The following is a 24,243-nucleotide window of genomic DNA, read 5'->3' as shown; positions in this document are numbered from 1 at the left end:
AATACTTCTGGCACCTGGGCTCAGTAGTTGTGGCTCGTGGGCTCCAGAGCACAGGCTCAATAGTTGTAGCACACGGGCTTAATTGCTCCTCGGCATGTGGGATCTTCCCGGACCTGGGCTGAAACCTGTGTCCCCTGAATTGGCAGGCGGATTCTTAACAACTGCACCACCAGGGAAGTCCCTCAGACATTTAAATAAATGAAATTATGCCATTTGCAGGAACATAGAAAACCTAGAGATAATCATACTAAATAAAGTAAGTCAGAATCAGAAAGACTAATACCATATGATATCACTTATAGGTGGAATCTAAAAATACACACCATTGAACAAGTAAGAGAACACATAAACTGAGGGACTCATGGACTTAGAAATCACACATATGGTTTACAAAAAGGACAAAAGGGGGTCAAAGGATAAATTAGGACAATGGAAATAATAAATATGCAGTTTTCCAATAAAAGAGATAATCAACAAGGACCTATGTATACCAGGGAGTTCTATCAACAGTCTCTAGTAACCTATATGGGAAAAGAAGCCGAAGCTGCACAGAATATATGGATATGTATAAGAGAAAACGATTCACTATACCTACAACATACTCCACACTGTACATCAAAGTTCCACCAAGAAAAAGTAACAATTATTCTAATTAAAAATGTGGCAATGAGACACAAGATTTGGGTGTTTGTACTGTCACATTCCACTCTAATTTAGAAGCCCCAAACGGAATTTCCCCTTAGTGTCTGGTTACCGGGGTAACCAGAGTAGGTCCCGAGGAAATACTGACGCCTGGTGGCCATTTCCCGCAAAAGCAACCTCAAAACGCTTGCTTAGGGGCACTTTGTATTCATAACGACTTCAGGGCCCAAAATGATACCTGACATCAACAAATGTCCAGGCGAAAGTGTTCGAAAATCATTGAAAAGGGGGCAGACATTCAAGAAGGCAACTGAATCAGGTAAATTCTACTCACACGGGTATATGAAGAAAAAGAGCCTATAAAAACACGTTCAGCGTAGCAATTAGCAGACATGCAAATCAAAACTACAATTAGAGATCACCTTGCACTGCACTAAAATGTCATCACCAAACTTTACAGTGAATAAATGGTGGAGAGGGCATGGAGCAAAGGAAATCCTTTTATGGACCTGGTGGGAAATAAATGGTAACAGCCACTAGAGAGAACATTATGGATATGCCTTTAAAAGCTAAAAAGAGTGCTACCCTATGATTCTGCAGAGCTTCCCCTAAGATAATAGGCCGACAAGTCCAGAATTCGAAAAAACACATGCACCCAAGTGTGCATGGCACCACCGTTTACAATACCCAAGATGAGGAGACATACAAAATGTCCACGGACAGAAGAACAGATAAAATAGAAGTGATACATGTACACAATGGTATACAATTCCTCCATGCAAAAGCATGAAATAATGCCAATTGCAGGATCATAGATAAACCTAAAGATAATCATACTAAGTGAACTAAGTGAGATTCAGAAAGACAAATATTATATGATCTCACTTATACCTGTGATCTATACATATACATCATTGAAATAATTGAAAAACATAAACAGTCTCATAAACTTAAGAAAAATACAAACTTATGGTTACCTAATGCGACAGATGGGGTCAAGGGATACATTAGGACGATGGGATTCAAAATACAAAATATTTCGTATAAACTGTATTTTCCATAAGAATCTTTGTGTACCTAGGAATGGCTATCAACACTCTCTAATAACCTAAATGGGAAAAGAAACCGAACATGTATAGATACGTATAACTGAAAATGGTTCTGTATTCCTCTGACATAAATAATACTGTATATGAATGTTATTACAAAAAAAAGAGAAATTAATCTAATTAATTAAACTGTTATAATGAGACACAAGATTTGAATGTTGGTTCTGCACGTTTGTCTCTTAACTTACAAGCTCCAAACAAGATGTCCCCTAAGGCTCAGGTTGCTGGCTTAAGGAGAATTGGGTCGGAAGAAATCTTGCGCTTTAAGAACGTTTCCTGCAAAAGCAACCTCAAAAAGATGCTTCTGGGCACTTAATATTCCCAAGGACTGCTGGACTCTAAATGGTATCTGAGATCACAAAATGTCCAGACTTAAGTGTTTCACAATCAATGAAAACAGGGCCGACTTTCAGCGAAAGCATTTTCAACAGGTAAATTCTACTCACGTAGAATATGAATAAAAACAGCCCATAAGCACATGCTCAACATAGTAATCTGCAGACACGTGCAAATCAAGCTCACCACGGGGTGTCACCTTGCACCTGTCAGAAGGCCATCATCAAAAATCAACAATGAATAAATGATGTAGAGGGCATAGAGAAGTGCAAACCCTTTTATTGTGCTGTTGGGTTGCAAATTCTAACAGCCAATTTAGAGAACATCATGGAAGTGCCTTCAAACTTAAAATTAGAGCTACCATAAGATTCACCATTGGTACCCTAAGTGTATATGCGGAGATAACCAGAATTCGAAAAGACATATGCACCCAAGTGGGCACTGCAGCACCATTTACACGAGCCAAAACACGGAGGCACACAAAATGTCTATGGCCAGATGAACAGCTAAAGAAGAAGTGACACATGTTTGCAATGCAATATGACTCAGACATTTAAATAAGTGAAATTTTGCCATTTTTCAGGAACACGGAAAACCTAGAGATAATCATACTAAATAAGGTAAATCCGAATCTTAAAATCTAATACCGTATGATATCTCTTCTAGGTGGAATTGAAAAACACACACCACTGAACCAATAGAGAACAGTGAAACAGACTAAGGGACTTGGAAATCAAACAAGTGGTTACTACAAAGGACAGGAAGGGTGAAGGGATTAATTAGGACGATGGAAATAACAAATACGCAGTATTTCCAATAAAAGAGATAATCAACAAGGACCTATGTATACCAGGGAGTTCTATCAACACTCTCTAGTAACCTATAAGGGAAAAGAAGCCGAAGATGCATACATATATGTCTATGTATAAGGGAAAAATATTCTCTATACCTATAACATACACAACATTGTCCATCAATGTTCCTTCAAGAAAAAATAAAAATTAATCTAATTAAAAATGTGGTAATGAGACACAGATTTGGGTGTTTGTACTGTCACATTCCACTCGATGTGAGAAGCCCGAAACAGAATTTCCCCTTAGCGTCTGGTTGCCGGGGTAACCAGAGTTGGGTCCAAGGACATACTGCAGCCTAGTGGCCATTTCCCGCAAAAGCAACCTCAAAACGCTTGCTTAGGAGCACTTTGTATTGACAAGGACTGCAGGGCCCTAAATGATACCTGACATCAACAAATGTCCATGCGAAAGTGTTCGAACGTCACTGAAAAGGGGAAGACGTTCAAGAAGGCAATTGAATCAGATAAATTCTACTCGCACGGGTATATGAAGAAAAACAGCATATAAAAACATACTCAACACAGCAATTAACATAGACATGCAAATCAAAACTACAGTGAGAGATCACCTTGCACTGGAGTAAAAGGCCATCACCAAAATTAAAAATGAATGAATCGTGGAAAGGGCATGGAGAAAAGGAAATCCTTTTATGGAGCTGGTGGGAAATAAATGGTAACAGCCACTATAGAGAACATTAAAGATGTGCCTTTAAAAGCTAAAAAGAGTGCTACCCTATGATCCTGCAGTTTCCCCTAAAATTATAGGCCGACAGGTCCAGAAGTCGAAAAAACACACGCATCCAAGTGGGCACAGCAGCACCATTTACAATACCCAAGATGTGGAGACATATAAAATGTCCATGGACAGATGAACAGATAAAAAAGAAATGATCAATGTACACAGTGGTATACAATTCCTCCATGCAAAAGAATGAAATAATGGCAATTGCAGGAACATAGATAATCTTACAGATAATCATACGAAGTGAAGTAAGTGAGAATCAGTAAGACAAATATTGTATGAACTCACTTATAGTTGGAATCTATAAAGACACAGCATTGAAATAATTGAAAAACATAAACAGTCTCAGAGAGTTTAAAAAACCCCAAACTTATGGTTACCTAATGGGACAGAAGGAGTTAAGGGATACATTACGAGGATGGGATTAAAAATACAAAATATTTCGTATACCTAAATATCAACAAGAATCTACGTATACCTAGGAACGACTATCAACACTCTCTAATAACCTAAATGGGCAAAGAAGCCAAACATGTATACATATGTGGATATGTATAACTGAAAATGGTTCTGTATCCCTACAACATACATAATACTGTATATCAATGTTATTCCAAAAAAATAGAAATTATTCTAATTAATTAAACTGTCATAATGAGGCACAAGATTTGAGTGTTTGTTCTGCACATTCCTTTCTAATTTATAAACCCCAAAGAGGATTTCCCATAAGGCTCTGGCTGCTGGCCTAAGCAGAGTTCAGTCTGAGGAAATCCTGCGCCTCATGAACGTTTCTCGCAAAGGAACCTCAAAAACATTTCTTATGAGCACTTAATATTCCCAAGGACTCCTGGGCTCTAAATGATACCTGACATCATAAAATGTCCTGGCTTAAGTGTTCCAAAATCATTGAAAACAGGGCCGACTTTCAAAGGAGACATTTTCAACAGGTAAATTCTACTCACACTGATTATGAATAAAAACAGCCCATAAGCACATGCTCAACATAGCCGTTAGCAGAGATATTCAAATCATAATCACAATGAGGGATCTCCTTGCACTGGTTGGAAAGGCGATCATCGAAAATGTACAATGAATAAATGATGTAGAGGGCTGGTGGGTTGCAAATTTTAACAGTCAATTTAGAGAACAACATGGAAGTGCTTTCAAACTTAAAATTTGAGCTACCATATGATCCGCCATTGCCACCCCTAAGAGTATATGTGCAGAAAACCAGAATTTGAAAAGACATATGCACCCAAGTGTGCACTGTAGCACCATTTACACGAGCCAAAACATGTAGGCACACAAATGTCTAGGCTGGATGAACAGATAAAGAACTGACACATGTAAGCGATGCAATAACACTCAGACATTTAAATAAATGATATTATGCCATTTGCAGGCACATTGAAAACCTAGAGATAATCATACTAAAGAAATTAAATCAGATTTTAAAAATCTAATATCATATTGCTTATAGGTGGAATCAAAAAATACACAACACTGAACTAATTAGAGAACACTGAAACAGGCTCATTGAGTTGGAAAACAAACATATGGTTGCCAAAAAGGACAGAAGGGGTCAAGTGATAAATTAGGAGGATAGAATTAACAAATACACTGTATTCCAATAAAAGAGATAATCAAAAAGGACCTATGTATACCAGGGAGTTCTATCAACACTCTCTAGTAACCTAAATTTGTTCTCTAAGTCTGAGTTTTTCTGTTTTTTTGCTGGGTCCTCAGCATGAGAGATCTTAGTTCCCCAACCAGGGATCGAATCCACACCCCTTTAGAGTCTTAACTACTGGACTGTCAGAAAAGTGGTTTTTGTCATACTGAGTGAAGTAAGTCAGACAGGGAAAGAGAAATATTGTATGATATCGCTTATATGCTCAATCTTAAAATAATAATAGAAATGAACTTATTTACAAAACAGAAAAACTCACAAACTTAGAGAACAAATTTAGGGTTCTGGGAGGGATGGGTGAGTGGGAGGGTTAGTTAGGGAGTTTGGGATTGACATGTACCCACTGCTATATTTATTTATTTATATTTAAAAAAAATTTTTTTTAAAAAAATTTTTCACAGGAGAACATGGTTTCTTTTATTTATTTATTTATTTTTGGCTATGTTGGGTCTTCGTTTCTGTGCGAGGGCTTTCTCTAGTTGCAGCAAGTGGGGGCCACTCTTCATCGTGTGTGGGCCTCTCACTATTGCAGCCTCTCTTGTTACGGAGCACAGGCTCCAGACGTGCAGGCTCAGTAGTTGTGGCTCATGGGCCTAGTTGCTCCGCGGCATGTGGGATCTTCCCAGACCAGGGCTCGAACCCGTGTCCCCTGCATTGGCAGGCAGATTCTCAACCACTGTGCCACCAGGGAAGCCCCCCCACTGCTATATTTAAAATGAATAACAAACAAGGACCTACTGTATAGCACAGGGAATGCTGCTCAATATTATGTAACAACCTAAATGGAAAAGAATTTGAAAAAGAATAAATACATGTATATATATAACTGAATCATTTGTCTGTACACCTGAAACTAACACAATATTGTTAATCAACTATACTCCAGTATAAAATAAAACTTAAAAAGAAGTTTATGTTAATTGTTGACAAGGACTTACAATTACTCTTTCATTATTTTCTGTTGGTTGTTGTTGTTGTAGTTCCTTTGTTTTTGTTTTGTTTTTGTTTTTTTGGTTTTTTTTGATGCGGTATGAATTCACTCTTTTTCTGTACCTTTTGTGTAACTACAATAGAGTTTTTCTTAGTAGTTTCCATGAAATGTACATAAAATATACTTAAGTTAATAACTAATCTTTAATTTTATAAAATAACAATTTTAGGTATATTTTGTATATATTTCCTCATTATTTTATGTAAACAATATATTATCAATCTCCAGAAAAATATTTGTGTGTATACACATACAAATATATACAAATATACACATATCTATATCTATCTCTCTATATACATCTCTACACACAAATATACATATGTATACATATACACAGATGTGTATTGGAATTTTTTAATTGATATAAAACATTTGTTATTATATTTAAGGAAATAGCTTGATTTTCTTTTTCTTCAAATCTGTATTATCTATATAAGGAGTTCATGGTAATTTTTTTTATATAGGCTTTTCTCATGTGTTGTTAGATTTATTTTTATTTTTATTTATTTTATTTTATACTTGTAAAATTAGAGGCTTCCTTTTTATGTACTTTGTAACTGCTTGGAATGTGTCTGTATGAATTGTGTACTATATGCTTATGTTATACTCTTTACAATATTTTGTTGTCTTATTTTCTGTAACAAATTTCCATTGATTCCTTGGGCTTACTAGATATACATTCATATGCTCTGCAACTGGAGATGATTTTAATCCTTTTCCAATGGTATTTTTTTTACTGATACCTCAAAGTGTTAAGTAAGTTGGGTGATCATGTCTCCTAGTGATCTCTCTGACAATGAGAGGAAATTATTTATTATTTCTCTGTAGGTGAACTAGTGTTGGGGGGCCTGTGATATTTCTTTGAGTACATATGCATGAATTTTTTTTTTTTCATTTCAAGACACTTTATTTTAAAACAGGTCACAACACTAAGCTTCTGGCCCATTCTGCCAATGCACAAGCTACAAATGCTTGCTCAGCAGTTGAGGGGCATGCTTTAGTAGCATGTTTGAAAAGTGAATAAAAATCCATATAAGACAAATATTCAAATAGTTTCCATAGGAACACAGATAAGTATGACCCCATCACCTAGTCTTCCACATTGTTGCATCTGTGCCAACCCTATTCACATAGACATCTCAAAACTCACAGTAATTAAGTTAAATGGTCCCCCCCAAACCCTTAAATCAAGCTAAACTCGCAGTTAACAGCTACAAGAATGGTATCTACACATTAATACAAGCTGAAGCACAGGCTGCTGGGTGCCGTTTCATTCCACTCTCCCAAGCACAGGACACAGGCACGGTGCCAACATCCTGCTCCTCTATGCTGGGTGGGAAATTGTGGTTCTGGATTTGCTGCATCAGTTACCATGTTGGCCCTGACATCACTTAGTAGATGGTCGGTCTCTGGAATCCATTGAAAGTGGAAGCAGCAGCGACAGTGTAAGCACCCATGTTTTCAAAGAGCATCCGATCGCCCACATGCATCTTGGGAAAGTTACAGTGCTCAACCTTGCAATCCAGGCCGTCACAGGTCTGTCCCCAGATGCTGGGTGAATAATACTTCTCATCTGGTTTGGGTCTCTTCTGCATAAGAGGCTTCACATGTGCATTATTGTAGAGGATGCAGTTGAATGATCCATATACTGCATCATTCACATAATACATAAATGTCTGTTCACTTGACTCATCATCAGAGCCTGTCTGTTCCTTTAATACGAGTTTTTTGGCAATGATATTAACTGCTAGCATGAAAGCTGATGCAACATAGTATCTGCCTGGCTCAGCTATCATTCTCACTCCAGAGTCTGATGGAAAATACTTGTCCAATGCTGGGTTGATTACACTGGTGATCTCTTCAAATTTAAACTTTACATCCTCAGATACAGGAAAGCCACCACCAGTATCAAGCAGATACATGTCGAAACCAACCTCAGCTCCCATGTCAAAGACACAGTGGGCATCAGAGATGGCCTACACGAAGGTCTCCAGATCAGTACAACCACCTCCCACGTGGAAGCTGACACCAATGACATCAATATCTAGCTCTTTTGCCCGTTCCAAAAGAAGCCTTCTGGTTTTGAGTGTGGCACCAAATTTGACACTGAGGCGACAGACTGCTTTGGAATCATCAGTGGCAACCCGCAAAACCAACTTGGCCTTTGGATGTGCCCTGGCAACTTTCATCAACTCAACTTCACTATCAAAAGTCATCATCTCGGGCTTCCCTGGTGGCACAGTGGTTAAGAACCCGCCTGCCAATGCAGGGGACATGGGTTTGAGCCCTGGTCTGGGAAGATCCCGCATGCTGCGGAGTAACTAAGCCTGTGTGCCACAACTAGTGAGCCTGCGCTCTAGAGCCCATGAGCCACAACTACTGAACCTGTGTGCCACACTACTGAAGCCCGGGCGCCTAGACCCCGTGCTCCGCAACAAGAGAAGTCACTGCAATGAGAAGCCTGCGCACCGTAATGAAGAGCAGCCCCTGCTCGCAACTAAAGAAAGCCCGCGAGCAGCAACGAAGACCCAGTGCAGCCAAAAATAAATAAATAAATAAATAAATGTCCTGAGGTCGGTAACTGACACAAAAATTCAAAACTGGGCAAATTTTCAAGAAGACAATTTCAAGACATAAATTTTACTCACACTGAAAAAAAAAAAAAGGACATGGCAAAATGCTTAATATCACAAATTATTAGAGACATGCAAGTCCTAACTACAAAAAGTAGGGGAGAAGGAAGGAGACACAGGCCCTTGGGTGTTTGTCCAGGCACATTCTACTCTAATTTCCAATCAGGAAAAGGACTTTCCCTAAGGCTAAGCTTGCCCCAATTACCAGAGTGGGGCATGCAACAACAACATGAAAACTGGTGCTTGGGGGCCCTGCATATTCACAAGGCCCTCGAGGCTGTAAATGACAGGCTGTAAATGACAGGCTGAAAATGACACCTGTGTCTCTGGGTTAGTTATGGAAAACAAATTCAAAACGAGGCAGGATTTCAGGAACCAGATATCAAGATGTAAATTTCCCGCACAGTGATTTTATATATTTTTTAAAAAGTGCACCAGAAGCTACTCAACATCGGAAATTGTAGGCTAATGCAAAAAAGGTATACCTAATTGTAGGCTAATGCAAAAAAGGATACCTAGAATGAGGTATCACCTCTCACCAGTCAGAATGACCATCACTACAAAGTCTCAAAGGAAGAAATGCTGGAGAGAGGTGAAGAAAAGGGAACCTTGTTACACTGTTGCTGGGAATGAAATTTGCTAACAGGCACTCTGGAGAACATTATGAAGGTTCCTTAAAAATAGAAAAATAGAACTACCTTAGGATCCAGCAAATCCACTCCTGGGTGTAAATCCGGGGAAAACCAGAAATCAACAAGACACATGCACCACAACATTCACTGTAGCACTGTTTACAAGAGGCTAGACTTGAAAGCAACGAAAGTGTCCATCGAAGGATGAATGGATAAAAAACATGTTGTACATATATACAATGGAATATTACTCAACTATGAAATGAATGAAATAAGGTCATTTGCAGCAACTTGGTTGGACCTTGATATACTCATACTAAGTGACATAAATCAGACAGAGAAAGGTAAATGTCATATGATATCACTTAGAGGTAGAATCTAAAAATTGATACAAATGAACTAACTTACAAAACAGAAACAGAGTCACAGATTTAGAAAACAAACTTATGGCTACCAATGAGAAAGGTGGGGAGGAGGCATAAATTAGGAGGTTTAAATTAGCATACATATTCTTTTTTTTTATAAGCACATATTTAATTTTTATTTATTTATTTATTTATTTTTGGCTCTGTTGGGTCTTCGTTTCTGTGCGAGGGCTTTCTCTAGCTGTGGCAAGCGGGGGCCACTCTTTATCGCGGTGCGCGGACCTCTCACTATCGCGGCCTCTCGTTGCGGAGCACAGGCTCCAGTCGCGCAGGCTCAGTAGTCGTGGCTCACGGGCCTAGTTGCTCCGCGGCATGTGGGATCTTCCCAGACCAGGGCTTGAACCCGTGTCCCCTGCATTGGCAGGCAGATTCTCAACCACTGCGCCACCAGGGAAGCCCAGCATACATATTCTTATACAGAGAAAATAGATAATCAATAAGGACCTACTATATAGCACAGGGAGTATGACTCAACAGATTCTAATAACTGAAAAAGAATATGTAAGAATATGTTATGAATCCAAAAAAGAATACATAGACGTCTTTGTATAAGTGATTCCAGTTGCTGTACTCAAAAGAGGAACACAACTTTGTAAGTCAGCTATACTCCACTATACAATGAAAATTAAATTCAAAAAAAAAAAAAAAAGAGAGAGAAATAGTTTCTAAATTGCTTCAGGCGCAGTGCCCCAAACTGGAGTCACATCCCTGGAGCCAGAACTGGCTTGGGTCCCAAGGCTGCACTGTCATTGGGCTGAGTTGGGGAGACAGTGCCAGCAAATGAGGGGCCCCTGGAATTGTACTGGCTGACCCCACTACATACATCCAAAATCTCCAAGTCCAGGCAAACCGCCCTACTGCTAAAACATGGCTCAGACACCCAATGGATGGTGGATTCCCTGGGCTGGAAGAGATTTAAAAAGTCACCTGGTCTCCCCAGCTGCTGGTGTTGGGGTTCACACCTCTAGCCTTTTTTTAGAGTCGCCCCACCGGCTGAAGACAGTACCCTCAACAGCCAGTTTTGCACGTCTTGGAATTTGTCCGGGGGGGATGAAGGGGAAGGTGGGGAAGGAATGAGACACAAGCCCTAGGGTCTTGGACAGGCACATTCCAGTCTAATTTCCAATCAGGAAAAGGACTTTCCCTAAGGCTCAGCTTGCCCCAATTACCAGAGTGGGGTATGAAGAAATCCTGCCGCTTTGTGGCCAATTCCCGAAACGACAAATTGAAAACTGGTGCTTGGGAGAACTGCAGAGTCACAAGGCCCTCGAGGCTGTAAATGCCACCTGCATCTTGGGGTTAGTTATCGAAAATGACTTCAAAACAGGGCAGAATTTCGAGAAGCAGATATCAAGATGTAAATTTCATTCACAGTTTTTTTTTTTTTTTTTTTTTAAAAAGCCCACCAAAACCTGCTCAACATCGCAAATTCTAGGGAAATGCAAAAACACTACAAGGAGGTATTACCATTGAGGCAGGACGACCATCAGCACAAAAGTCTAAAGGAAGAAATGCTAGAGAGTACGGGGAGAATATAGAACCGTGGCACACTGCTGCTGAGAATGTAATTGCTAACTGCCGCTCTGAAGAACAGTATGAGATTCCTTAAAAATCGAAAAATAGATCTACCAGAGGGTCCAGCAATTCCACTCCTAGGTGTAAATCGGGGAAAACCAGATTTCGAAAAGACACATGCACCCCAACATTCACTGTAGCACTGTTTCCAAGAGCCTAGACTAGGAAGCAAAGAAAGTGTCCATCAAAGGATGAGTGGATAAAGAAGATGTGGTACTTATGTACAATGGAATATTACACAACCATGGATATGAATGAAATAAGGCCAGTTGCAGCAACTTGGGTGGACCTATATACGATCATACTAACTGACACAGAGAAAGAGACATAATATCACTTACAGGTGGAATCTAAAAATGGATGCAAATGAACTAACTTACAAAACAGAAACAGAGTCACAGATTTAGAAAACAAGTTTATGGCTACCAAAAGGGAAAGGTGAGAGGGGGGTGAGGCATAAACCAGGAGGTTGAAATTAGCATACATACACTTCCATAGAGAAAAGAGATAATCGATAAGAACCTACTGTATAGCACATAGAACTTGACTCAACACACTGTAATCACCAGAAAAGAATACATAAGACCGGTAAGAATCTGAAAAAGAATATATAGATGTCTCTCTGTAAGTGAATCAAGTGGATGTACACCAGAAATAAACACAGCATTGTAAGTCAGCTATACTCCACTATAAAAATAGAGATAAACTACAAAAAGAGAGAGAGAGAAATTCTTACTAAGTTCGTTCAGGGGCGGTGACCCAACCTGGTGTCACATCATCTAGACCCAGAGCTGGCTAGGGTCCTAAGGCTGGACACTCCTGGGGCTGAGCAACCTATGAGGATGTGCCAGCGAATGCAGCCCCGTTGGAGTTGTACCGCCTGGTCCCCACTCCATGGGTCCCAAATCTCCAGGTGCAGGGGAGCCAACCTACAGCCAAACATGCCTGTGACCCCAAGGATGGTGGACTGTCTGGTTGGGAAGAGTTTGGAAAAGTCGCCTCTTCTCCACATCTCCTGGTGGTGGGGTCCCCCCCCAGCCTCTTTCCTTAAAGTCTCCCCACCTGGGGAAGACAGCACCCTCAACAGCCGGTTTTGCACGGCTTGGAATTTGTCCGGGGGATGGGGGGAAGGGGGGGAAGGAATGAGACACAAGCCCCAGGTGTTTGGAGAGGCACATGCCACTCTAATTTCCAATCAGGAAGAGGGCTTTCCCAAAGGCTCAGGTTGCCCCAGTAACCAGAATGGGGCTTGAAGCAATCCTGCTGCGCTGTGGCAGGTTCCCCGAAACAAGTTGAAAACCGGTGCTCAGGGACACTGCAATTCACAAAGCCTACAGGGTTGTAAATGACACCTATCCTCCACAAACGTCTTGGGGTAAGTAATCGAAAAGGACTTGAAAACAAGGCAGAATTGCAGGAACCAGATTGCAAGAGGTAGATTGGACTCGCCTTTAAAGCACATGAAAAGCTGCTCAACATCGCCAATGATTCAGCTGGCCAAAAAGGGCGTACTGGTTTTTCCTTAATATATTAAGGAATTAAATGACAAACTGATGTTTTCTCTAAGTAACAAACTGACGCTGACCCTACTAAGGCCTTGATGCTGTCCCTAACTGAGGCCCTGACGCTGAGCCTAAATCCCTGAGCTGTCCCTCATCATCCTCAACCTATCCCTAGGTAACGACTTGATGCTCTTCCCTAGCTAGCGCCCTGACTCTGTCCCTAACTAATGAACTGATGCTCTTCCTAAGGCCCAGATGCCATCCCTAACTAACACTCTGGTGCTGACATTAACTAAGGCCCTGACACTGTCCCTAACTAAGGCCCTGACAGTGCCCCTAACTATCACCCTGAACTGGTCCCTAACTAATGGCCTGGTGCTGCCTGAAGGTAATGTCCTGAGACTGTTCCTAACTAATGTCCTGACACTGTCCCAAACTATTACCTTGATGCTCTCCCTAACTAAGGCCCTAACACAGTCCTTATCTAAGGCCCTGATGCTGTCTCTATCTCCCTGAATCTGTCCTTAACTAATGACCTGATGCTGTCTATAAGTAATGAGCTGACACTGTCCCTAACCATCACCCTCATGCTGTCTCTAACAAAAGCCTGACACTGACCTAAGTGCCTGATGCTGTCCACTAGTAAAGCCCTAAACCTGTCTTTAAGTAACGACCTAATGCTGTCCCTAAATAAAGTACTGATGTTTTTCCCCAGCTCTAGCCCTGATGCTGTCCTTAACTAATGACCTGATGTTATCTGTAAGTAATGACCTGATGCTGTCCCTAACACCTGACACTGTTGCAAACTATTGCCCTGATGCTGCCCCTAACTAAAGCCTGATGCTAACCCTAAAAGTCCCTGACGCTGTCTCTATCACCCTGAACCTGTCCCTAAATAACAAGCTGATGCTTCCTCTAAGTAACAAACTGATGTCCCTAAATAAGGCCCTGACGCAGTCTGTAACTATCACCCTGGAACTGTCCCTAGGTAACGACCTGAGGCTCTTCCCTAGCTATTGCCTTGACACTGTCCCTAACTAACACCCTGATGCTGTCCCTAACTAAAGTCTTGGTACTGGCCCTAACTATCACTCTGAACCTGTCCCTAACTAACAACCTGATACTGCCTGTAGGTAAAGACCTGATGCTGTCCCTAATACCTGACACTGTCCCTAAGAATCTGACACTGTTCCTTACTAAGACCCTAACACTGTCACTTACTAATGCCCTGACACTCCCTAACTAATAACCTGAAGCTGTCCTTCACTAATGCCTGATGGTGAACCTAACTAAGGCCCTCACGCTGTCCCTAAATAAGGGCCTGATGCTGTTATTAACTAAAGCCCTGACGCTGTTCCTATCTCCCTGAACCTCTCCGTAACTAATGACCTGAGGCTGTCTGTAAGTAATGGCCTAATGCTGTCCCTAACCAATGCCTGATGCTGTCGCTAACTATTGCACTGATTCTGTCCCTAACTAAAGCCCAACGTTGACCCTAAGTCCCTGATGCTGTCTCTAAATGTCCCCCTGAACCTGTCAATAAATAATGACCTGACAAAGTCCCTAACACCTGAGGCAGTACCTAACTAAAGTCCTGATGCTGTTCCCTAAGCTCTCGCCCTGACCCTGTCTCTAAATAATGCCTGTAGCTGTCCCTAACTATTGCCCTGATGCTGTCCCTAACTAAAGCCTTACCATGTCCCTAACTAATGCCCTGACGCTCTCCCTAATGATCACCCTGATCTGACCATAAGTCCCTGATGCACTCTATAACTATTGCCCTGAACCTGTTCCTAAATAACGACCTTTCCCTGTTCCTAACTAAATTCCTGATGCTGTTCCCTACCTATCCCTCTGAACATGTCCCTCAATAAGGAACTGATGGTATCCCTAACTAAAGACCACATGCTGTTCCCTAGCTATCACCTTGAACATGTCCCTAAGGGTCTAACGCTGTCCCTAACCCTAACCCTGAGACTGTGACTATGTCCCTGATTCTGTCCCTAATAATCACTTTAAACCTGTCTCTAAGTAATGACCTGATGCTGTCCCTAAGTCCTGATGCTGTTCCCTAGCTTTAGCCCTGACGTTGTCCTTAACTAACCACCCGACAATGTCCCTAACTATCATCCTGACGCTGTCCATAACTAAAGCCTGATGCTGACCCTAACTATCGCCCTGATGCTAGTTTGAACTAAAGCCAGATGCTGACCCTAAAGAAGTCTCTGACACTGTCTCTATTGCCCTGAACCTGTCCCTAAATAAAAACCAGATGTTTTCTGTAAGTAAAGAACTGAAACTGTAACCTAACTTAAGGCTCTGACGCTATCCCTAACTGTCACCCTGAACCTGTCCCTAGGTAACGACCTGATGCTCTTCCCTAGCTATCACCCTGCCACTGTCCCTAACTAATGCCCTGAACTGTTCCTAACTAAGTCCCTGATGCTGTCCCTAACTAACGTTCTGATGCTGGTCCGAACTAGCACCTTACTCTGACCCCACCAAAGGCCCTGTTGCTGGCCCTAAGACCCTGACGCTGTCCCTAACTCAGACCCTGACGCTGTCCCTAACTAATGACCTGAAGCTGTCCATAATTAATGCATGATGCTGAACCTAAGGTCCTGATGCTGTCCCTAACTATCTCCCTGAACCTTTCCCTAACTAACGACCTGAGGCTGTCTGTAAGTAATGACATAATGCTGTCCCTAACTAACACCGGATGCTGTTGCCAACTATTGCCCTGATTCTATCCCTAACTAAAGCCGACACTGACCCTAACTCAGTTCATGATGTGGTTTGTAACTATCGCCCTAAACATGTTCCTAAATAATGACCTGAGGCTGTCCTTGATGCCAAAAACTTGGCCTCTGTGCACTGGTGCTGAATCAAATCTCAGAGACATCGAGATTGGGATGAAGTAGAAATGAATAACCTTATTGCTCTGCCAGGCAAAGGGGAACTTAGCAAGCCTGTGCCCCTCAAAACTGTGTTCCCAACCTGGGCAGATTTGGTGAGGAGTTTAATAACAGCGGTTCAAGGGCAGGGTTGCTGATAAGATTAGGGTGTGTGCAGGGCCTGTACTCCTTTAATCTGGCCTCAGGAGGTCTCCTAATGAGTTTCTCTGGTTCCTTTAATCTGGACTCAGGTGGTCTTCTGTGCAATGAAAAATGCTAACCTCTTCCATTTGTTGGGGGTTTTAGTTCTGCAAAGAGCTCAAAGATATTGTTATGTATATCCCTTGAAGAGGAACCAGGACCCTGCCCCAAGGCTACACTATTGTTTTTGGCTATTCCTCCTTTGTCTCTGCATCCCCTCCATTCCCTGATTAGCAACTGTTCGAATCTGCCCTTTGGAATTCAGGAAAGTTCATGGAGGCTGGAGTCTATTCTTTGTAAGAATTGGGTGACACAGAAAGTCTTCTGTGCCAAGGAGTCCAACAGGGTCCTGCTTGGTTTCACTCCCCCCTTTTCTTTGATACTCCTCAATCTTGAGGAGAATAGATGTCCTTCAAGTAGAGGAATAATCGTTTCAGACAGAGACATTAATCATAAACTCAGCAGGGGATCTCGGTTTTAGGGGGACACGTCTTTCATCCCCATTTCGGTTTTATCTTTCCCCAAATCTTACAGGGAACAGGGTGACAACCGCTCTGGCTACTCCTGCTGAAATGGGGTGTAGGCCTGCCTAAATTTTGGGGAATGGATACAGAATTAGTAATATTTGAGTTCCAAGTCCTGGATCCGATTCTTGTATGATTAAGATCTCAATCCCTTGGTCCGCCATTTTGGTGCAACAGACCCAGTTAGAAGTAGGAGGAGTGACAACTGGAACTTCCAGAATGGTCACTTAGTTTTACCTTGGATGTCTGAATCATGGTTATTCCATTTTGAATTGCAAATGTATTCCCCTCCTGAATGGTCAAAGCATATGTACAATGCATTTCAAAGGCCACAAAACAGGCTGCTTTGGTCAGTAAAGTTTAAGTTAAACCATGTATAAGTCAAAGTGACTTCCTCATATCTCAATATGTGCAGGTTGTTTTTTTCATCATTTTCCATTTTGATTGCAAGTCTTTCAATAGAAAACATTGATAAAAATACCTATCCCTCAATGCCGGGATGATTCAGCTGTTTGCCCCAAGAGTAGATTATGTCCATCAGGGCTAGGCCTCCTTTCTATTTGCCTAGTTAATCCACGTTGGGGAAAACTGATCACGTGTCATGAACAAGCTCAGAGGTATGTTAATGAGGAAACACTTTATAGGACATACATTTTATCATTTATACCCAATTGTCACACAAGCATTGTACACGTGCTTTGAGGCCTAAAACAAGCAGTGATACATCATAAGTAATTACACTCTGATAACTTCTCTAGGTAATTTCCATTTCCTCCTAAACATCAGGGCAAAATTGTGGCTAACACAATAACTTTCAAAAATACAGACTTCAATTAACAGAACTAGAATTTCCTATCTATTGAAGCATAATCTTTTTTTCCTAAAATTACCCTCATCTCCATCAAACACAGCCAAATCAAGACATCTGTTTCCAAAATAAGTCTGGTTCATTGACCACATAGGCTCCTCCATATTGTCTCTGGTGTAATTCCTCAGAAGGAGCCTCAGACTAAATTCCTGAAAGGCCTCTCAAGGCCAGGAAAGCCATGCCAAGGGCTAGCCATCAGATTCTGCCTTGGTGCATTTCTCTTTTCTAGAAGTCCCCAAAATATTGAGATTCCTGGACATGCCATGAGATAGTCTTTCCCATTCACCTGATAAGATTGTTCAGAACCCAAGTGTCTCCAATATCTGGAGAGACCAGGAAGAGAGAAAAGAAAAATATTTCAATTTCACCTATAGAAGTATAATTTACCCAATTGCTCTAAGTCATAAGTAGCTTGAGGGGAATGGGTCCCCTATGTCTGGAAAACACAGATCAAAACCAGTAATAATAATAAAAAAAATTATGACCATATTCACCAGTTCACTCAGTAACTAATTCTTTTGTTAACTTTTTATGAAGTCATCAGATTCTCCATAAAGATTTTTAATTTCTTACCCAGTTCGGTGGTATGATATGAAATTTATCACAGACCTGTGTTTGTCAAAAGGTCCTTCACATAAATCTTCTTGAAGATGGAGCACTTTTGCAAAAGTGTTAGAGCACAACAATAACTGTCTATAAATCACGGAAGGACTTAAAAGGTCACAGTTAAACATTTGATCACAGTGTAATTGACAAAAGAAACTTAGTTATCGCTGTGACATGCAACATTTAAAAATAACTAGAATTATGAATGATAACATTTTGCCAGGACATACTAGATGTTTAGGAATTCCTTGTAATTTAACATACTAATCAAACATTTCTGAAATGCCTCAGGGGCCTTCTAAAGCATCTCAAAGTTAGCTGGAGGTCAAAAGAACTGTTAGAATCTGCCAAACACATGTGCAACAACTACTGAAGCCTGCGCACCTAGAGCCTGTGCTCTGCAACAAGAGAAACCACCGCAATGAGAAGCCCACACACTGCAATGAAGAGTAGCCCCACTTGCCACAACTAGAGAAAGGCCACACGCAGAAACGAAGACCCAACACAGCCAAAAATAAATAAATTTATTAAAAAAAAACCCTGCCAAACAATACTTACTCACTTAACCAAAGTGAAGAGATTTCAAAGGCAAATACAGATCACCTAAAGGCAAAGGAGCTCACAAGCTGTTATCAAAAGGAGTGATCCAAGAAAACTTTGGAGGGAGAAACCAAATCCAGTCTTGCACTAGCCCACTTCCAAGAAAATCTATTTACCCAGCTAAATTTAATCCAATCTTAGAAAATCCTGATCACGCACAATGCTTTTCTCAGTGTCCCCATTTCACAAACTTTCCATCATCTTCTATATCCATCTTATTTTGCCCCTTATTTTTTCCCCATTCAGAAACAACCAGCTCTAGGACAAAAGACTTTCTTTTCTCTTTGTACCATCAGCCTGTCACTTAGCTGCTCATTTTCTTTATTATGTAGTTTCATAAATGCTTGAACATATGGAACTTCTTTTGTCTTTTTCCTCCTGTGACAAAACAACTCTGGCTGAAGGATAGTATAGTAATTTAGGCTACCATTCAAAGACCACCTTTCCTCATTCTCAAGAATGTACATTGGCCACACAAAATTACAACAGAATTTCATTCTTTTCTTAGTCATAGGTTTACAACTATAGGTAGACCAGTCTGCCAGGATTTTGCACAGGTGGCTACCAGGTGGAACTGAAGAAGCGCTTCCCATGTTTGATCGATAGAACACTCACGTGCGGACTAAGAACAAAACAAAATACTCGCCAGTAATGGAAGCCTCAAACCAAAGGAACCAAAACCCAAACAGTAACCAAAAACCAAACAGCACAAGACTCAAATCGGCTTCCAAGTCTCAACTTAGCCTGTGACCTCTGTCCAAGTGGTGCACCTTCCAAATGAGATTTCCTGAAATGAAAAATCACCCAAAGGGGAATCAAGGTTCCCCCAAATGTACAGGGCTAAAAGGACCTCAGAGTGCATGCCGGAGGTGTTACCACACACTGGTCAAGGTGTCGCAACACCCCAAATGCTCCTTTTCTGGTTCCCCAAAATAATTCTTTGGAGTAGGACATTCAGGGCGGTCCAAGCAGGAGGAAGAAAGGAACGTCCTCAAGGCAAAGATGGCCTCAGCAGTTTCTAGGGTGGTCCCTCTTTTGCCATCTACTCCTGCCCCAGAGTTCCAACTGCTGGGATGGTGGATAGGGTATAACTGGGGCTTGGCCCTTCCAGGCAAGGGTCCCAGGAGATCTGGCCTCTAAAGGAATTCTCCAACCCTCCACGCTCTTGAAAGAGGCTAGCGTGGAGAAAGTCTCGGAGCATCCGATCAAGTCAGGGGACCCACAGGGGCCGTCCCCAAGTCAGCCCCACATTGGCTGCCAAATTTGATGCCGAAAACTCGGCCTCTGTGCACCAGTGCCAAATCGAATCTCAGAGACAGGGTTTTGGATGAAGTAGAAAAAGCATAGTTTTACTGCTTTGCCAGCCAAAGGAGGACACAGAAAACTCATGCCCTCAAAAACTGTGTTTCACAATGTGGGAGGGTTCTGTGAGGAGTTTTATAGCAATGGTTTAAGGGCGGAGCTGCTTATAAGGATTAGGGTATATGCGGGACCTGCACTCCTTTAATCTGGCCTCAGGTGCTCTCTTGATGATCTTCTCCAGAATGAAGAATGCTAAAATCTTCCATGGGGGGGCGGTTAGTTTGGTAAAGAGCTCGAAGATATTGTTATGCTTATCCCTTGAGGCAGAACCAGGACCCTGCCCCAAGGCTGAACTATTGTTTCTTGACTGTTCCTCCCTTATCTCTGCATCCCCTCCCTTCCCTGATTAGCAACTGTTCGAATCTGCCCTTGGGAACTCAGGGAAGATCATGGAGCCTGGAGTCTTTCCCCAACAAACAAGAAACAGGAGACATGGGACAGGCTTCCATGCCCAGGTGCCCCACAGGGTCCTGCTCGATTTCACCACTAGGCCCTGACCCTGACACTAACTATGGTCCTGAGCTGTCTGTAATGGCCTGAGTTTTCCCTAACTATGGATTTAACTCTCTAACTAAGGTCCTAATGCTGTACCTGACTCAGGACTGAGGCTGTCTAAGGCCCAGACGATGTCCTTAACTAATGGCCTGAACTGTCTCTAAGGCCTTGACACAGACCCTAAGTAAGGTCCTTATGCTGTCCCTAAGGCCCAGAGGCTGTCCCTAACAAAGACCCTGCGGCTGTCCCTAACAAAGGCCCTCAAGTTATCTTTAACTGAGCGCCCCCCCCCCACCAGACTCTGTCCCTAAGGACTTGACTGTTTCTAACTAAGACCCTGAGTCTGTCTTTAACTAATGGCCTCCTTCCCTAACTATGCCCCTGACACGGTCCCTAATAACCTGAGCTGTCCCTCATTAATGCCCAGACGCTGTCCATAACTGACGACCTGAAGATGGCACTAAGGTCCTGACAATGTCACTAATGGCCCAAAATGTCTCTTACTAAGGTCCTAAGTTACCTCTGAGGCCCTAAAGCTGTCCATAACTAAGTCCCTGACACTGTCCCTAAGACCCTCAAGTTATCTTTAACTGAGGTCCTGACATCACTAAGGACTTGATGCTGTCTCTAAGAACCTGAGGCTCTCTTTAACTAACGGCCTCACTCTTTCCATAACTATACCTTGATGCTGGCCCTAAAAAAGGCCCTGACACTGGCCCTAACAAATGCCGACACCATCCCTAATGTAGGCTTTGATGCTGTCAGTAACTAAGGCCCTGATGCTGTCCCTTATAGCCTAAGCTATCACTAAATAACGCCCTGATTCTGTCTGTAACTAAGGCCCTGAATATGTCCCTAACTAAGCCCCTGATGCTGTCCCTAACTAATGACCTGAACTATCTCTTATTAAGACCCTCAAGTTATCTCTAACAGAGGCCCTGAAGCTAGCCCTAACTAATGTCCTGACGCTGGCCCTAACTGAGGCCCTGAGGCTTTTCCTAACTAAGGACTTGACGATATATCTACTTGAAACCCTGACACTGTCAGTAACTAAGTATCTGACTCTTACCCTAACTAACACCCTAACTTTGTCCCTAACTAAAACTCTGACACTGGTTCTAACTATGGCCCTGACCTGGCCTGAACTAAGGCTCTGAAGATGTCCCTTAGTAACAGCCTAAACTGTGTCTAACTAAAGCCATCAAGTTATCTCTAACTGAAGCCTTGATGCTGTGCTTAACTAAGGCGTGTGGCTGTCTCTAACAAAGTCCCTGACGCTGTCCCTCACTAGCACCCTAATGCTGGCCCTAACTTAGGCCCTGATGATGTCCCTAATAACTTTAAATGTCCCTCAGTTGCCAATGATCCTGTCTAGAACTAAGGCCCTGAATATGTCCCTAAGTAAGTCTCTGACCCTCTCCCTAAGGTCCTGATACTGCCTCTACTCAAGTCACCAACACTGTCTATAATAATGGCCTGACTTTTTCCCTAACACGCTTTTGTTGTCCCTAATGCCCTGACACAAGTCCTAACTATGGTTCTAATCCTGGCCCTAAGACCCTGATGATGTCCCTAATAGCCTTAAATGTCCCTCAGTACTGTCCTGATCCTGTCCATAACTAAGGCCTTGAATATGTCCCTAAGTAAGTCTCTTACGCTGTCCCTAAGGCCCTGAAGCTGTCTCTACCTAAGGCCTTGAGACTGTCTATAATAATGGCCTGAATCTTTCCCTAACTAACACCCTGATGCTGTCCTTAGCTAAGTCCACACACTGGCCATAACTACGGCCCTGACACTGCCCTTTCTAAGGCTCTGACGATGTCCCTAAGGAACAGCCTGAACTATGTCTAACAAAGGCCCTCAAGTTATCTATAACAGAGGCCCTGACACTGTCCCTAACTTAGGCCTTGACACTGTCCCTTATAGCTTAATCAGTCAGTAACTAATGCCCTGCTTCTGTCTGTATCTAAAGCCCTGAATATGTCCCTAAGCCCCTGACGCTGACCCTAACTAATGTCCTTATGCTAGCCCTAACCAAGGCCCTGAAGCTCATCCTAACTAAGGACTTGACACTATGTCTACTTTAAAGACTGACACTGTCCTTAATGAAGGACCTGACTGTTTCCCTAACACTCTAATTTCGACCCTAATTAATGCCCTGATACTGGTTCTAACTATGGCCCTGATCCTGTCTTTAACTAAGGCTCTGAAGATATACCTAAGTAACAACCTGAACTGTGTCTAACTAAGGCCTTCAAGTTATCTCTAACTAAGGCCTTCAAGTTATCTCTAACTGAAGCCTTGACACTGTCCCTAACTAAGGACCTGATGATGTCCCTAATACCCTTAGATGTCTCTCAGCATCCCCCTGATCCTGTCCATAACTAAGGCCCTGGAATGCCCCTAAGTAATTCTCTAAGGCTGTCCCTAACCAAGGTGCTGAAGCTGTCTCTACCTAAGGCTCTGACACTCTACGTCCTGACTCTTTCCCTAACATCCTGACACTGGTCCTAACTACAGACCTGACACTAGCTCTATTAAGGCCCTGATGTTGTCCCTAAGTAACTGTCCCTAAGCCTGAACTGTGTCTAACTAAGACCCTCAAGATATCTCTAACTGAAGCACTGACACTGTCCTTCACTAAGCCCCTGATGCTGTCCCTAGCTAATGGCCTGAGCTATAACTTACTAAGGCCCTAACCATGTCCCTAAGACCCTGACACTCTAACTTAGGCCTTGACACAGTCACTTACAGCCTAAGCTGTCACTAAATATCACCCTGATCCTGTCCATAACTAAGGCCCTGAATATGTCTCTTAGTAAGTCGCTGACAATCTCTCTAACAGCCTGAATTGTCTCTTACTAAGGCTCTCAAGTTTTCTCTAACAGAGGCCCTGACGCTGTCCCTAACTAAGGCCTGAAGATGGCCCTAGCTAACACCCTAACACTGGCCCTAGCTAACGCCCTAACGCTGGCCCTGACTAACACCATGAAACTGCTATGGCCCTGATCCTGTTCATAACTAAGGCCCTGAATATGTCCCTAAGTAAGTCTCTGCCACTATCCTTAACTAAGGCCCTGACCCTGTCTAAATAGTGGCCAGACTCTTTCCCCAACACACGGATGCTCTCCCTCACTAACTCCCCAACAATGGTCATAACTATGGCCCTGATGCTGCCCTATCTAAGGCCCTGATAATGTCCCTAACTAACAGCCTGAACTGTCTCTTACTAAGGCCCTCAAGTTATCTCTGAGGTCCTGACACTGTCCCTAACTAAGGCCCTGATGCTGGCCCTTACTAAGGCCTCGCCCCAGGGTTGTTCCAGACTGCTGGGCAGTTTTCTCTTGTCCACATCTCTAGCCAGATGCCTGTCATTGGCCAATCTAAGATTCTGTGATGCAGTGGTCCCATGTGGGATGTGCCTTAGTAGGCTCACCTGCGGGAGGAGGGTCATGGCCACTCCACCCGCCAAGGGACCACAGCTCAGTGTGGGAATCTCTCAGCCAGTGTCTGAACACAGGGTTCTATGTCCTTGTTTGTTTTAAAACCCTTGGAGTTAC

The 24,243-nt window shown here is 42.4% G+C and overlaps 1 long non-coding RNA gene and 1 pseudogene across 1 annotated transcript; both read right to left on the bottom strand.

The window, feature by feature from the left end:
• Nucleotides 1–7,289: 7,289 nt before the first annotated feature.
• On the bottom strand, nucleotides 7,290–8,585 carry LOC118890638 (annotated as a pseudogene).
• A 13,705-nt stretch (nucleotides 8,586–22,290) lies between these two features.
• On the bottom strand, nucleotides 22,291–23,061 carry LOC118890850. The gene is made up of 3 exons (XR_005018839.1): nucleotides 23,009–23,061; nucleotides 22,829–22,841; nucleotides 22,291–22,436 (listed from the first exon to the last, which is right to left on the bottom strand). It is a non-coding gene; the product is annotated as an uncharacterized LOC118890850 (long non-coding RNA).
• Nucleotides 23,062–24,243: the final 1,182 nt, after the last annotated feature.

This window comes from Balaenoptera musculus, chromosome 2 (assembly GCF_009873245.2).
Source record: "Balaenoptera musculus isolate JJ_BM4_2016_0621 chromosome 2, mBalMus1.pri.v3, whole genome shotgun sequence".
NCBI lineage: Eukaryota > Metazoa > Chordata > Mammalia > Artiodactyla > Balaenopteridae > Balaenoptera > Balaenoptera musculus.
This window is presented reverse-complemented; position numbering and strand designations above follow the sequence as displayed.